We start from the raw sequence: 15,203 nt of genomic DNA, 5'->3' as shown, positions 1-15,203 counted from the left end.
CAGGAGCTGAGCCAAAGTTTTGAAAATTCTGGCTCTTACTCCACAGCACCGAATAGGAAACCTTCTGCATTCATGGCAGACAAATGGACAGGAAAGAACAAAGTAAACCCTTACCACTTTCCCTCATGCTTGAGTTTAGTCTTCCCTGATCCAGCAGCTTGTATGTTTTACCCTTGCTCTGAGTGCAAAATGGGAGAATTCAGCTGCTAAGGAATAGGCAGCTGGCCCTGGCTGCTGCTTCTGCCATGCAAAGGGTCCAGGTCCTGTTGGTTCTGAGGGGGAATATGGCCTGGCAAGACCATAGTGCTTGATCAGAATAAGGACAGAGGGCTCCGTGCAGGGAAGTGGTTGTATTCAGAATGCTGCAAAAGCACAGAGTTAGTTTGAAGTCCATATCCATACTTTAGTGCATGATTTCAGAAACCATTTCAAGGCAGGGAATGATAACCCTGTGGTTGAGACATTGAGACTGGACCAGTCTGGAACAGTTCCTGGCTCTTTTAGAAAGTATAGCCATGGGCAAATCATGTCTGTCTGCCTCCCCCATGAACCAGAGATGAGAATGTTTCCTCTGTCTGACATGAATATTTAAACCATGGAGAGCGCTGAGGAATTAAACTTGGAAGATGAAAGGGGTCGATGTGATCCACATCTGCGCTTCCCAGAACCCTTTTCAAAAGGTCAGATTTTGCCCATCACAATGGGCATAATAAAACATGAATCCATGGGTTTAGTGAAGTTATTCCACATGCTCACTGAGCTAGTGAAGTCAGAACTTAGAATAGTGGACTTTATTGCTTCGTGTGGTGCTCCTTTGATGAGACTGTGGTCAGAGCTATTTGATAAATGCCTCCAGCTCCCATCCATCCATGAACCCCCTTTGCAAGCTCCTCCAAATTCAAGAGCCTTGTTCAATTTATTGCCTGTCTTTTACCAAAACATGAAACAAAACATCTCTCCTGAAACTATATACACTGTAATTTACCCCAAACAATTCACATTTAAAATGGGAAACCAGAAATATCAAACCCACCAGCATCCAAGTATTTTCGTGAAGGATAATCAGACTGTTGAGTTGCTAATAATTTTATGTGGATGTTCAAGCTATGAAAGAACCCATGTGGTCCTTTTCCATTCTGCATTTCTGTTAAAAAAAAAAATGAGATGTCTGTAGAATTTCAGCAGTTGTTGGCTGTCCTAGATGTCTTCAAAATAACGTGTTGTTCACCTGTGCAGCGGGGCTGGGAATTTTAGCTCAGCCAATGCTCCCTGTACTCCCTCCACATCCTGCCCCCTCTGGTGTCCTTCAAACCGGGAAAGCCCCACCGTCACCAATTGTTAGAGGAATTTATTTGCCCACCCCGGCTCATCAGCCTTGGCCCACCTGGCACACAGCAGCCGCAGGTCTTTGCGCTCGCATCTCCCCTCTGCCATAGGGGAGAGCTGGGGGGAGTGCCCGGCGGAGTTTGCCTCTGCCCTCTGCCGAGCACACACAGCCGTCTGCACAGAATTCCCAGTCCCCGGCGCCCCGGGATCCCGGCCCAGCAGGACGGGGCGCGGTCGGCACCGCTAGCGCTCGGGTGCGCTCGCAGAACTGCATCGCTCAGTGCTGTCAGCTCCCTCTCCTCAGACAATGTGGTTTAGATATTGGCGGCACAGAAGGTCAGCTTGTGCTAGGAAAACAAACCGGCTGCTTTGCTCGGTGCAGCAGTGAGGGAGGGCTGGGAATAGCCTCTCACAGGAGACATTTTGCCTTGTTGAGTGTTGTTACTGTGATGTGGCCAAAGCATTTCCACCCGGCTTTTAGTGGGCCAGGCTTAATGCGCTTCTTTTTCTACGCAGTGATGTGTGGAGGGGCTAATCCCGATTGGCCTCTGATTGCATTAGTCACTCCACAGACGGCTGCCAGTCCAAAGCAGTGACTGTCTTAGGGCGTGGGGCGTGCAGGTAGGGGTGGGCTGTGCTCCCAGCACGGAGCTGGGGCACACAGAGCTCTGCTCCACGTGCTGTGCTGCCTGCCTGCCTGCCTGCCTGCAGGAAAGTACACAGCGAGGCAGCTTCTGGGACTCCCTAATAAAGTATTTATTTATTTCAAGCAAATGTCATAGAAGGGTAAAGGTATTAGTGATAATTAAATCCCTACCTGATTGGGGAAAATAATCTTGTGATGGAAGTGCCAAGCTGTAGCATGAACTCATTGCTGATTAGACACTAAAGAAAGGTTCTCAGCAACGTCTTTCCCATTAGAAATGCTTTGTTTGGAGCTGATTTCCTCAGTCAGGTTATCCAGGCTCTTGCAGTCAGCACAATCTGACATTCCCAAGCAGAGTAGCTTTGCTCCCAGAGAACCAATTGGGAATTACAGAGGGGAGGGAAAAGTAAAGTTATGCATTAGCAGCTGAGCTGAGAAAAGAACACAGAGGGTTGCATTTGGGTAAATGAAAAATCCCGCATGGACTGCAGTGTGCTGGGTGTGCTAGGGGCTTGTGTGCCTTCCAGAATATTCCCAAGGGTCCAGTGTTCTAAGTGTCCATGGGGTTTTTTCCTAAATGGATGGGGTTAGAATGACACGGCCTTGCCTCCCTGAGGACACTAGAAAAGCAACCAAGAAGTGCCTAATTAGGGCATAATTTATTTTTCTCTTCTTCAGCAGCTATTGCTATTCTGTTAGACAGATAGAGCAGCACATTAGGAAGGCACATAAACTGTGCTGCCAGGGAAACCTGACTTTGGTTCTTGTTTCCTTTCTTCCTTTAATCCCTGCTGAGAGCAGACTGGTAGGAGCTTGTGAATAATGGAGAGGGGTAGTACTGAGCAGAGTCATCCCAATGCACATCAGCTGCACACACTGTTTGTATTTAACCCTTTCTTTTTAACAGGTGCTTCTCAGGTGTATGGATTGAGGTAGTTGCATGCATAGAAATCGGAAATATACCGCAAGAAGAAATAGTAAGACTATCAGGAAATTCAGAATAGTAAATACCTGCTAGGTTTGGATTTTTTTCCCCCCAGGGTATCTATTTTCTAGGATGAAGTGGTCATCCTAGACAGGCCCACCAAGATGCCAGGCAGGGTTAGTAAGTGGTGCAGTAACCTGGAACAAGGGTGGCCCCCTCAGAGACCAGTGCAACTCAGGTGCCTCTTCCTGCTTGCTAAAGAAGCAAAATCTACCATGTAGAAAGGTGAAGAAAAGAGGGCTCTGAGGAGAATGAGGCTGCCAAAGGCTGGGTTTTAGGGCGATGTGCTCTGCAGAGGACAGCACAGCATCAGGAAAGGAAGGCAGAGCTGGCTGCCTCCTTCTTGTGTGCCACGTGTAGCTCTGGGCACGTCCCACAGGTGATCTTGTGATCTCCTTGTAAACTGGGGCTGGGAGAACTTACCTGTCTCTTTCACAAGATTTTGGAGAGGGTTGGTTATTTTATTAAGAGTAATTTATCATGATGACTCCTTATGGAGGCAAGCTCGTAGGCAAGCTCCAAACTTGCCTTTAGACATGAGTGCTGTTCACAGTCCTGCAGGACCTGGGAAAGGCAGGGAGGAAAGCGTCTGCCTCAAGCTGTGGGCTGCTGGCAGAGCTGAAAAGTGGACTGCAGCTGTTCCATCTGGGAACTGCTCTGTAAATGTGGAATGGTACAAGAAATTGTTGACCCTGAAAATCAGGAAACAGGCTGGACTGGCTCATCCCTCACGTGACTGGGCACTCCCTTCTGATTATTACCTGGGGCTGTGATAGCAAAGAGCAGGAATGCAGTCAGGATGTCACAGGAGGCTCTGACCTGGGCTCTCCAGATGTGTGCTGGGTGGTCACCACACCTCCCTGCTGTTCTGGAGAGCTGCGAAAACTGAGATGAAAGGCAGAGTATTGTGCTGCAACTCCAACAGAAGCTTATCTGCACATGGAAACAATGTTTGTACGTCAGCTCTTCATACCAGTTTTGTGGTTGAAATTTTTTGGCAAAGAGGAAAAAAACAAGTGATTAGAGACATTAAATGCTCCTGAGCTGGGCTGTGGAAGATACGTTTCAGTTGATAAGTTCTAATGGCCTTTGGCACTCATGAGTGCAATGACTACAACAAGGCTGAATCCTGGGAATCAGAACCTGCTGGATCAATCCTGGCTGGCTGGCTAAAACTTTCTCTCCAGCTTGCAGTCCTATTTCACTCTTATAACTGAAATTGAATCCCTTTTATCTTTGCCAAATCCCAGGCTCCATATCCGTTTACTTCAGCACTCAGAAGGTGAAGGGCTCTGTTCCCATGGATCTTGCTGTAAGCTCACAGAATTGGCGTTTTCCAGGGCTCTTAGAGCTGGAGCCATTCTCCTCATGGAAGGATCCTGGTTCCCAGACATCTTTAGCAGAGAAGCTTTTGCCGGTGAAGAACCTGCCCAGGCTTCAGCCCTCTCTGCAGGAGTTCTGGGAAAGGCTGAGTTGCTGCAGTGGGAGGGTTGTGCCGGCTCAGGCATGGAAGTGAGGCTTGCAAATTGAGGCTGGGAGTCCCAAGGGCAGTACAGGCTCCCCAACCACTCGTGGAAGCAGTCGTGATCGCTGTACTTTCCCTCACACACAGAACAACCTCAGAGAACTTATACGGAAAGATAGGAGAAACAAAAAGCCACTGGCGAAAAGAGACAACAAAAGCCTTCAGGAGACACTCTCTTATCTGCAGTTTGCACTCAAATAGCGCCAAATGGCTGCTTATCGGTAGCAACAATGGAGTTCTTACCGATTTAAACGTGGAAAAAATAAAGGGCAACAACCCAGCCCTGGAGGGCTTCTCAGGTAACTGTTGTGCAGTGATGTCAGGAAGAGAGCAGTGATGAGCTCATAGGGAAAATGCAGTGCTTTTCTGTCACTGGGAATGAAGGATCGTGTCTGCTACACTCAGGTAAAAAGTTGAAATTTTGGCATGTTTGGGTTGTGCAGGGCTGAGATCTCACCACTCGGAACTCACAGTAAAGTGATCACCAATTTTTGCACAGGATGGGGCTGTTTAAAGGTGCTGGGGTAAAGGAGTGTGAACACTTCTGTGCTGTAACAGGAGTTTCAGAACAGATGCCAGCTCACAGTGAAGGCTGCAAACATGGAGCACTGATGTTAGAGTAGTGCCTATTTCCTGTTCCCTGTGCACCTCATCCAGTGCCTCATAAAGTCTTGCTAAGGCTCCCAGTTGACTTGTCTCTAAACTAACGCTGTTTCTGCCCAAACCAAGGCATGGTTTATATGGCATTCTCCCCCTATTACATGCAGAGCATCCTCCAGTGAGCCAGGGAGGGACTCAGACTCCCTGAATTTGTCAGAAGCTAAAGATACCGTCACACCCGAAACTCAGCATTTTATGTCACTTTTAGTGACATCCCCTGTGCCTCGAGGTGACACAAGAGGGAGAAAACAGCTGCCCAGGAACATTGTGCAATTCTGCATTTTCTCCCAGTCCGGGAAATTAAGTAAGAACCGGAGCCGGTTGGGCCAATGTGTTTATTGCCACTCGCTCTGGCGTGCGGCCAGTCCCCAGCTGCGGCCGGTCCCCCGGGGCTGTAAATCCCCGCTCTCCTCCTGTGCTGCCGCGGCGGCGGCGGTGCCGGGCGGGCTGAGCCTGGAGCAGCGGTTCCTCACAACCCGGGGGTCTCCGTGCAGGCTTCGGGTGCCCCGCACAGCCCCGGGGGTCTCTCCGTGCAGGCTCGGGGTGCCCCGCACAGCCCCGGGGGTCTCTCCGTGCAGGCCCGGGGTGCCCCGCACAGCCCCGGGGGTCTCTCCGTGCAGGCCCGGGGTGCCCCGCACAGCCCCGGGGGTCTCTCCGTGCAGGCTCGGGGTGCCCCGCACAGCCCCGGGGGTCTCTCCGTGCAGGCTCGGGGTGCCCCGCACAGCCCCGGGGGTCTCTCCGTGCAGGCCCGGGGTGCCCCGCACAGCCCCGGGGGTCTCTCCGTGCAGGCCCGGGGTGCCCCGCACAGCCCCGGGGCCTCCCAGAGGCTGCCCAGCGCTCTCCGGACACTGCGGCCGGCGCGGGGCTGTCCCTGGTCCCCTCGCAGCGGCCCCTGCCCGGCGCTCTGGTGCCCTCTGCAGCCGCCGGGCCGGGCCGGGGAGCGGGGCCCAGGCTCCTGCCGGAGCTGCAGAGCATCGCGGGCGATGAAAATCGGTAATCCTGCCGGGGACAGCTGTTTTCCTTAGATTAACTTTCGTTAGATTAACTTCACGCGCTGGTGCTCTCCCGGTCCGGGCCGCCGCCCGCGAGAGACGGAGTCGTGCGGCCGCGGGTGTGATTTCTGTAAAACAACCGAGAGACAGATCCCTCTGCTCTGTGGCTGAGCCGCGGGCAGCACAGATAAGGGACCCGCATGCTTTTGATACACATAAATCAAGAGCAGTCCTGCAGAATAACAGCAGCATAACCACGCTGAGACCCAGCCCCCTTGTGCTCTCCTGCCCCTTGTGTCCAGGGGCTGTTTCGTGCACAAGGGCACTGAGAGTGGGAGCAAATGCAAGCTGCTCTCCTCACATCGAGCCTCTTGCATCTCCTGTGGACCTATCATTTATGAACCTAAATATTCTGCTCTTCGTTGTGTGATGCATTTATTCATGGCTTTGCCCTGCGAGCCTCAGTCGTGGTCTGCCTCCCCACTGCTTGAATCACTGAGGAATATATTTAGGGACAGATCCAGAATAAGAATATTATTCTTGCCCCAAAACATTTAAAACCCATCCTTGTGTGTGTTATAAAATAGCAGGCGTGTGTATAATTTAACAGACTCACTGCATAAATCTTTGTTAAATCTACTTTCTCTCACAGCTTGTGAGAGTGAGTTGTTTCTGGTTGTAGGCATGATGAAATTAAATACATTCCTGGTGGTTGAGAGCATCCTGAAGGGAATGGTACCTACCCTTCCACCCAGCCCACCCCTGCCAAGAGCTGAAATGGGGAGGTAACTGTGGGGCACGACCTCAGACCATTTCAACTGCACAGTAACAATCCCTGATGAAATGCTGTTTCAGGTTCCTTTACCGAATTGGGTCTTGTCTCTGGAGTCCTGTGCAGTAACAGTCTCTGTTGGAGAACTTCAGTTTCAGGTATTTCCCTTCCTTGTTTCCTGTTGTTGAAGTTGTTATTTTAAACGCAGCTATTCTAAAGTCATTGCTAATGTCCTGCATTGCAGTATCCTACTTTCCTCAAAGATTCAGTTGCCAGTAGAGATTGACTTTGATGTTCTTGGCACGGCTTTGTCTGCAGCCCCTGTTGTGTAGGTCACAGCATCTCTGTTCTGGAAAAGGAGCTCGTGGGGGCGGCTGCTGCTTGAGCCCAGGTGTTGTGGGAGCTCAGAGGAAGAGGATGTTGGACCTCTTGGGCCCAGCTCAGCTCTTTGAAGTCACTTCAGGCTGGTGGCCAGCTGTCAGCACATGCAGGGCTCTGCAGGAGTCTGTTTGTAGCAGGCAGATGTGTCATTCAGCAGCCACGATGGACACTTGTCCTGTGGACAGAGCCCCCAGGCACTCTTGGCATCCCTCCTTTCCTGTGCAGCCAGAGATCTGTGGTATCCCAGGGGATCCTGCAGTTAAGTCCCCTCGGTGGCAGTGCTGGGGAATCCTGATGGGAAGATTCTTCCTCAAGTGTGTTCTGAACACTTTGCTTCAACAGTGCCTCTGCTGAACCTCAGTCTGAGCTAAATGTTCCTGCTTCTGTCAGACCTTTAAAATAGCTCCTCTTGGTAATGATAATTTCATGGCAGATAAAAATAAATAGGGGAAAACAATAAGATGCAAGAAAGGGGCTTTATGATGATAAAGCATCCTAACAGAGACCCTAAAATTGAGGGTGTTTATTATGTGTGCTGGGGCAATTTCAGAACAAGATTTGCATCCCCTGGAAGCCACTGGCTCAGTTTAACTCCGAATTTGGCCTTGAGTACACAGTGAGGACAATTTCTTTGAACACAGACAAGATCTAACCTTTTGCCACAACACCAAAAGTTGGCTCCTGTGAGCAGAAACCCTGTTGACCCCAAACAGCAGTGAGGACAGTGGTGGTGCCAAGGGACCAGGGTTGGATTTTCGTGTGTGCTCAGCTGACCTTTGGGCACCCCGGAAAACCCCAGATTTTCTGTAGGGCTCAGCACCTAGGGCTGCATCTCCTCCTGAGCTCAGTCTGAGCAGGCCCTGGGCTGTGCCTGCTGGATCCTGGGAGATGTGGAGCACAGCCCTTTGGCTGGACCGTGGCCTGTGCTGAGTTCAACCCCAAACAGTGCTGGGGACAGCTCATTGCTGGGGGCGGGGGGGAATGCAGCAGCCAGCGAGGAGACAAGTGTTTTGTTGCAAACTAAAACTTAAGGGCAGTTTTTCCATCCAAGAACACTGACCCTGCTTAGCCATGAGGAGATTTCGTGCCCTATAATCCCACATTGATCTGGATTACTTTTTTATTTAAAGAAACTGACCTCTAGTAGACACAGCAGGTCTCTCTGGCCCAGCAAGCAAGTCCTGAGCACAAGAAAAGAAACAAAAGTTCTAAATATAAAAAAAATGGTAGAGACCACTAGTGTGCCTCAATAAAAAGGCCAAGGAGTACAGGAGAGCAGAGTCTTGCATAGGTCTTGACATTTTATTAGTAGATTAAGTAGTTTAACTAGTCTTGTTCATTCTTTTTCTGAATTAATGAGTTAAGGGTTACCAAATACTCAGCACATTTGCCTAGAAACAGGCCATCCTTAAAATGCTGCCTTCTCTTTCTGGCATGCAGCCTCATTTCTTCTGAGTTTAAAATGCACACTTCCATGATGCAGTTTTAACCAAGCAAAGCTGTGCTTGCATTTCTGGTGTGACACTCCTGGTGTGACTCTGGGTAAGGTTCCCTGCTCCTCTGCGTTTCAAATGTCTTCCAGAACTTCTCCACCTCTCAGAGGTGTCCTGGTGTCAAAGCAGGCGATGCTCAGTTGTGTTATTACCGAGGCCATGAGAGTCATGACGTGCAGGAGTGAATGAAAGGTGGGAATGTCCAAGGCACAGGTGCTCAGGCGCCGTTGGCCCTGGCTCTCAGTGCACACCGAGCAGGTCACCCAAGGCCCCCTCCTTGTCTCGTGCGTTTTCCTGTCCCGACTGCAAAAGCCTCTTTGGCACCCTCAGGTGTTACAGGTGACACTGTAAACTCAGGCACTGCTCACTTAACTGTCTCCATCTCTGTGACAGAAGCAAGTCTGCAAACACTCCCTGTTACATTTCCTGTTTAGGCTTCCTCCTAAGAATAGCCCTTGCGTTATGTGTGGGCTCACAACACCATTTCCTACCTGCTATTCCTGGAGCCGCTTTCCTGGCCGTGAGCACTGCCCGGTGCAGCCCCTCCCACAAGCAGTCCCTTAAGGAGACTTGTGAGAGATGAATGCTGGGTGTGATGCTGTGAGCCTGAGCTCACTTTGTCAACAAGGAAGAGGCCCCTTGTCCCAGGTGTGGGTGCGACAGCCGCAGGGTGAAACACGGCACTATCAGTACAGTGTTCCAGGGAACCCTGGGTTCCTACCCTGCCAGCTCTACTGCTGCCTCCTCACACTGCCAGCATTTCCTACTCCTCCTTTCTTACCAGAGCCGTAACTTTCCATCCCTGGGAAGTGTTTGATACCAGAATCTAAGGTGATGGAGTCCCTTGAAAAGCAACAAACCCATTGTTCCTGCAGCAGCTACTGGACAGTTTCCTCAGTGGTCCAGGGAGGGGTGGTGTCAGAATGGGAGATAGTTCTGAGCTTCACATCTGCAGTCAATGCTGCAGTGTTTTTGCTTAAAAACCTCAGTGCCAGGTGTTACATGGGTTCACGTAATCCTCAGATTTCACTTTCGTAACAAAAAACAAGGAAATTCTGCAGAACTTCAGGGGAAAAAAAGAAGAAAAAAAGTATGCAGGTATTTAACAGGTCGTACATAAGCTAGTGGGAACTGAGGCACCACGAGGTTGAGGCTGTGTGAAACAGGAAGATGATTGCAGAGGTGGAAGTGGAATCAAGTTACCTGTGTCTTCAGTCCAGCTTTCCCATATCTGCTGTGCTAGAAAAGGAGCTGTTAGCTTTGGAGCAGTGAGAGATGGCATTTGCAAGTGTGGGAGCAAAACAAAACCTCGGGATGTTGAAATTGCAACAAAACCTCAATTCTTTAACAAAATGTCATATGTGTGTGACAAAGTTATAATGAAGCTGGAAGCTGTGAAGTGGTGACTGGTGGCTTCATTGTGTTTGGGACAATTTGTGAAAGCGATTCCTTATTACTTGTTGGAAAAGGAGTTTTTCCACTCTTCCTTAAGCCAGGGGCAATTCTGGTCTTACCAGAAGTGATGAAAATAAGCAGCTTTAGCTGGAACTCTGCCGCCATTTCCCAGTAAAAGGACTCTGCAGTGCAGCCCCACCAAGGAGCTGCAGGATTGCTCACAGGCCCAGGGAAGCGGGGCTGCAGATGTCACGGGAGCAGCTTCAGAAGAGGAAACCGAGTCTTGATAGATGCCAGCGTGCAGCCACTGCCGTCACGCTCTGGTGACTCACACAAGTGTATCAGGACAGGCCTAGAAAGCCGAGCTAATTTGTCATTTCCTTCCTCTTCCTCTCCCGGGGCAGCAGTTCACAGGGGGCCCCTCTGACCTTTAGCCCCTGAAGGGATGAGAGACTAAAGAGCTGACAGAGGTGTGTGTTCAGGGAAAGAAAACATCAAAGGCTTACATCTACTTGGATTTCTGGCACTCCTTGTGTTTCACGCATCGGCTCTTTCCTAATTAAAGCAGGAGAAACAGAAGAAGTCCGAGGTTTGTCTCCCAGCCTTGGCAGAACTCCTTCATGCCCGGTGCTGTTGTTTGCAGTGTACACAAGCAGCTCCTGCTGAGGAGAGCACAGCACCCTGATGAGACACAAAATCCCGTCCAGCTCGTTTCCTTTTTCTAAAGCTGACAAATTCGACCTGCAGCAGGAAGCAAGGGACTGATGCGATGCAGAGTGGAGGCGCTGCCGGAACCTCCCCTCCAAACCCGGGCCAAACTGCGAATCCCCCTGCGAACACTCCCGCGGCGGGTCATTGCAGGCTGGAGGAGCCGCTGTTCTCCACTCTGCCTCCGAGTCTGCCAGGAGCCGGCATCGGGATGGGGCGCGTGCCCGGGTGTGCGACCAGCGCGTGCCCAGGTGTGCAGCCGCACGTGCCCAGGTGTGCAGAGCTGCCCGTGCCCGGGTGTGCAGAGCTGCCCGTGCCCGGGTGTGCAGACCCGCGCGTGCCCAGGTGTGCAGAGCTGCCCGTGCCCGGGTGTGCGACCCGCGCGTGCCCAGGTGTGCAGAGCTGCCCGTGCCCGGGTGTGCAGACCCGCGCGTGCCCAGGTGTGCAGAGCTGCCCGTGCCCGGGTGTGCGACCCGCGCGTGCCCAGGTGTGCAGAGCTGCCCGTGCCCGGGTGTGCGACCCGCGCGTGCCCAGGTGTGCAGAGCTGCCCGTGCCCGGGTGTGCAGAGCTGCCCGTGCCCGGGTGTGCAGACCCGCGCGTGCCCAGGTGTGCAGAGCTGCCCGTGCCCGGGTGTGCGACCCGCGCGTGCCCAGGTGTGCAGAGCTGCCCGTGCCCGGGTGTGCGACCCGCGCGTGCCCAGGTGTGCAGAGCTGCCCGTGCCCGGGTGTGCAGACCCGCGCGTGCCCAGGTGTGCAGAGCCGCGCGTGCCCAGGTGTGCAGAGCTGCCCGTGCCCGGGTGTGCAGACCCGCGCGTGCCCAGGTGTGCAGAGCTGCCCGTGCCCGGGTGTGCAGACCCGCGCGTGCCCAGGTGTGCAGAGCTGCCCGTGCCCGGGTGTGCGACCCGCGCGTGCCCAGGTGTGCAGAGCTGCCCGTGCCCGGGTGTGCAGACCCGCGCGTGCCCAGGTGTGCAGAGCCGCGCGTGCCCAGGTGTGCAGAGCTGCCCGTGCCCGGGTGTGCAGACCCGCGCGTGCCCAGGTGTGCAGAGCTGCCCGTGCCCGGGTGTGCAGACCCGCGCGTGCCCAGGTGTGCAGAGCTGCCCGTGCCCGGGTGTGCGACCCGCGCGTGCCCAGGTGTGCAGAGCTGCCCGTGCCCGGGTGTGCAGAGCTGCCCGTGCCCGGGTGTGCAGACCCGCGCGTGCCCAGGTGTGCAGAGCCGCGCGTGCCCGGGTGTGCGACCCGCGCGTGCCCAGGTGTGCAGAGCCGCGCGTGCCCGGGTGTGCGACCCGCGCGTGCCCAGGTGTGCAGAGCCGCCCGTGCCCGGGTGTGCAGACCCACGCGTTCCCGGCAGAGGGCGCTGCACAGCGGGCAGGTGCCCGCACGCGCCCGGAGCCTTTCCCTGGGATTTGGGGTTGGTGCAGGATTTAGGGCTTGGGGAATGATTTGGGGTTGGTGAAGGATTTGGGGCTTGGGGAATGATTTGGGGTTGGTGAAGGATTTGGGGCTTGGGGAAGGGGTCTGGTTTCCTCCCCTTCCTGCCACCCCAGGCCTTTCTGTTCAGGCATGAGGGTACAGCCACAAGCCAAACCGATCCCAACCTTCCAGGAGGAGCACAGCCGAGGTCGTTTGGCGCAGTGAAAACCTCATTCCCCGGGCACTGGGGGATGCTGAGTCTGTAAAGGCATGTGGCCGTCAAAATAACGTGGTGCCTTGGTACCTCTGGACTGTGGCACTGAACTAATTAGAGATCTTGTTCACAAACATTTCTCTAGAAATGTGACAGAATTTTGCTCCTCTTGCTTTAAGAGGGGTTTCAGCTCAGACCACTTTGCTCTGGAAATTGAACATTTATGAGCATTGGTACTTAGTGTGAATCCACAAGAGCAGAGAAAATCAAGGCAGCCGCAGCAGAACTGCATGTGAGCTGAATGGAGGGAAGCCTCTGGAGCAGGGCTGGCACACTGACCGTAAGGAACTGTGTTTACATTTAACGTTGGTTTGGAAAGCATGGTAGCCTTGTGCCAAAGGGATTTTCTGACCACATCAGAGAGGAAAACTAGATCGAGGTTGGCCACAGTTTTCTTCAGAATCCCTTTCTGTGCCTCATTTATTTACCTTTAAGTGAGGGATTATGTTTTCTGTTCACAGCTTTGTCTCTTGTCTGTTTAATTTAGGAGTTGTTTGGATTAGCTAGACTTCTTTATTCAAGGCTTGGATGCTACTGTAGTTCACAAATGAAGATAATTCAAACATTTTCAGGTTCCCATAAATATTCTAAATGTTATTATCCTTACATTTCTGCTTAAATGCTACTGAGTTACGTTTTGTTTAAAGTATGATTTAGGATAGTAGGTTAGTCAGAACACTGGTTTGTTTCTGAATAACAAGTAGTTAATAATTTCTGCTGTTGAAGCCAATAACTATTACAGAGTCAAGAAAAAAAATAGACTAAAAAAACACCCTCAACACCATATTTCTTATGAATTACTAGACGGAAGTGATACTAAAAAGAGGAAACCCTTCTCACCACACCACAGTGCACAGAATGTCTTCCCAGACCCTGCTCCAGGGCTGTGCCGGGCAGGCTCTGAGCCTGCAGTGCGTGTGACTGGCCAGGGCCAGGGCTGTGCTGGTGTTCAGGGGTTCCAGCAGAAGCTGCAACACTTGTGTTGGCCAAATGCCATCCTGGCAGCTCTTCACCAAACACAAACCTGTGAGCAGGTCAGTCCACTTCCAGCTTCTCTAACGTCCCATGATCCAGTGGACACAGTCAATAAACCTGGGGATGCCAAGGGGTCTTTGTACCTTCCCCAGGAGGTAAATGCCCTCACAGTTGCTGCCTTTCCAGTGCAGTATTGTCACTGTGCAAGCACCGAGCTTTTCCCAGGCTCCAGAGTAACCCCTGGCAGCGAGCTGGGCACCACTGTGAGTTACACTCAGACACGGGGATGCAGGCACTCACCCCCACACCAACCCACAGAGATAGGTGTGTGTATCTCAAACTTCCCCTTGCGTCATTGCAAGCTTTTACTGTGAACGTGCTTCATTAGAGCCTGGTCAGGTGTTGCTCAGATTATTGCCACGATGGACTCTGTTTAATTAGATTTTTATTTGTAGTGTTGTGCTGGACTAGTCAGGAAAGGATTCTCTAAGCAGCAGATCAGATTCATCTCTGAGAGCCCTGAGGCCAGAGAAATGGGAATGGCAAACTGCAGGCCAGATTTAGTGCTGATCATACAAGTGCAGAAGCGGCATGCCACCCCCCGTTCCTGTGTGTTCCCAGAGCGTGCTAACTGTAGCTGCTTCGCTTGAGTATCAGGACTGTCTGAACCTTTGGGATCAGTGTGAAGGAAACCACCTGGCGAGTTCAACCCTCCCTCAGAGGCCAGGTGGCCTTGGGGCTGTGTCACAGACCTGTTGGAAGGTAAGGAGAGGACTTTCTCAGCTGCTCCTTTTCCTTACATGCCAGTGACCTCACAAAAACCAGAACAGCTCTCTGGACTGGGGCAAACACGTATCTCAGTCTTGTGACATGCAACATCAGGATCAAAGTGCTACCCAAACTCTTCTCACTGCTGTTATCTGCAGTGGACCTTGGAATTTTGGGGGGTTTTTTTCCTTTCCTCTGATGCAATTAAGATGAAGCAATATTTTAAGTCTTTCTTCTGGACTTACTCCTTCTGCAGTGACCACAAGGAGCCAGTCATAATTAATAATATCAAAACACCCTAACACCTGGGCAGTTGCCCCAGAAGGTGTTTTTCCCATATAATTTCAGTTTAATTTTTCCATCCTGGCATTTATTCTGGTACAAGACTTTTCCTACAATTGCTGTTACATCCGGAAGCAGATTGAGATAGCCTTCCCAAAGAAGTGCTTGCCTTTTGGAGCAGGAGAGGAGAGGAGCATCAGTGAAACCTTAGTGCCTTGGTTAAATGCTCTCCATGAGCTGACCTGGGTTCACACAGGAGGGGGCAGTGGTCCTTGGCTGCACAGCTGGAAGATGGAGTTGTGTGTCAGGCTCCAGAAACGGGAGAAGTTCCTCCCCTTAGTGTGCAGGGGGCAGCAGGAGCAGTCTCCAACGTTTGTGTAGGCTGAGAAGTGAGCTCAGAGAGGGAGAGGGGATTATCATTTCTGTCAGGGAACCCCAGTGCAGCAACTCTTGTTAGAACCCATAAATAACTATTTTTCTCCTTGATGCAACAAAGAACTCAGCCAGCTGTAATAAAAGTGAGCATTCCGGAGCTTCTAATCTCTTGTTAGAAATAAATCATATCTGGCCCAGAACTTCTATCTGGAATTAGCTGGTTACACAAGGCATAAA

Source organism: Chamaea fasciata, unplaced genomic scaffold, assembly GCF_029207755.1.
Source record: "Chamaea fasciata isolate MVZ Bird 193981 ecotype frontalis unplaced genomic scaffold, bChaFas1.0.hap1 SCAF_21, whole genome shotgun sequence".
Lineage (NCBI taxonomy): Eukaryota > Metazoa > Chordata > Aves > Passeriformes > Sylviidae > Chamaea > Chamaea fasciata.
Note: the sequence above shows the minus strand (reverse complement) of the source record.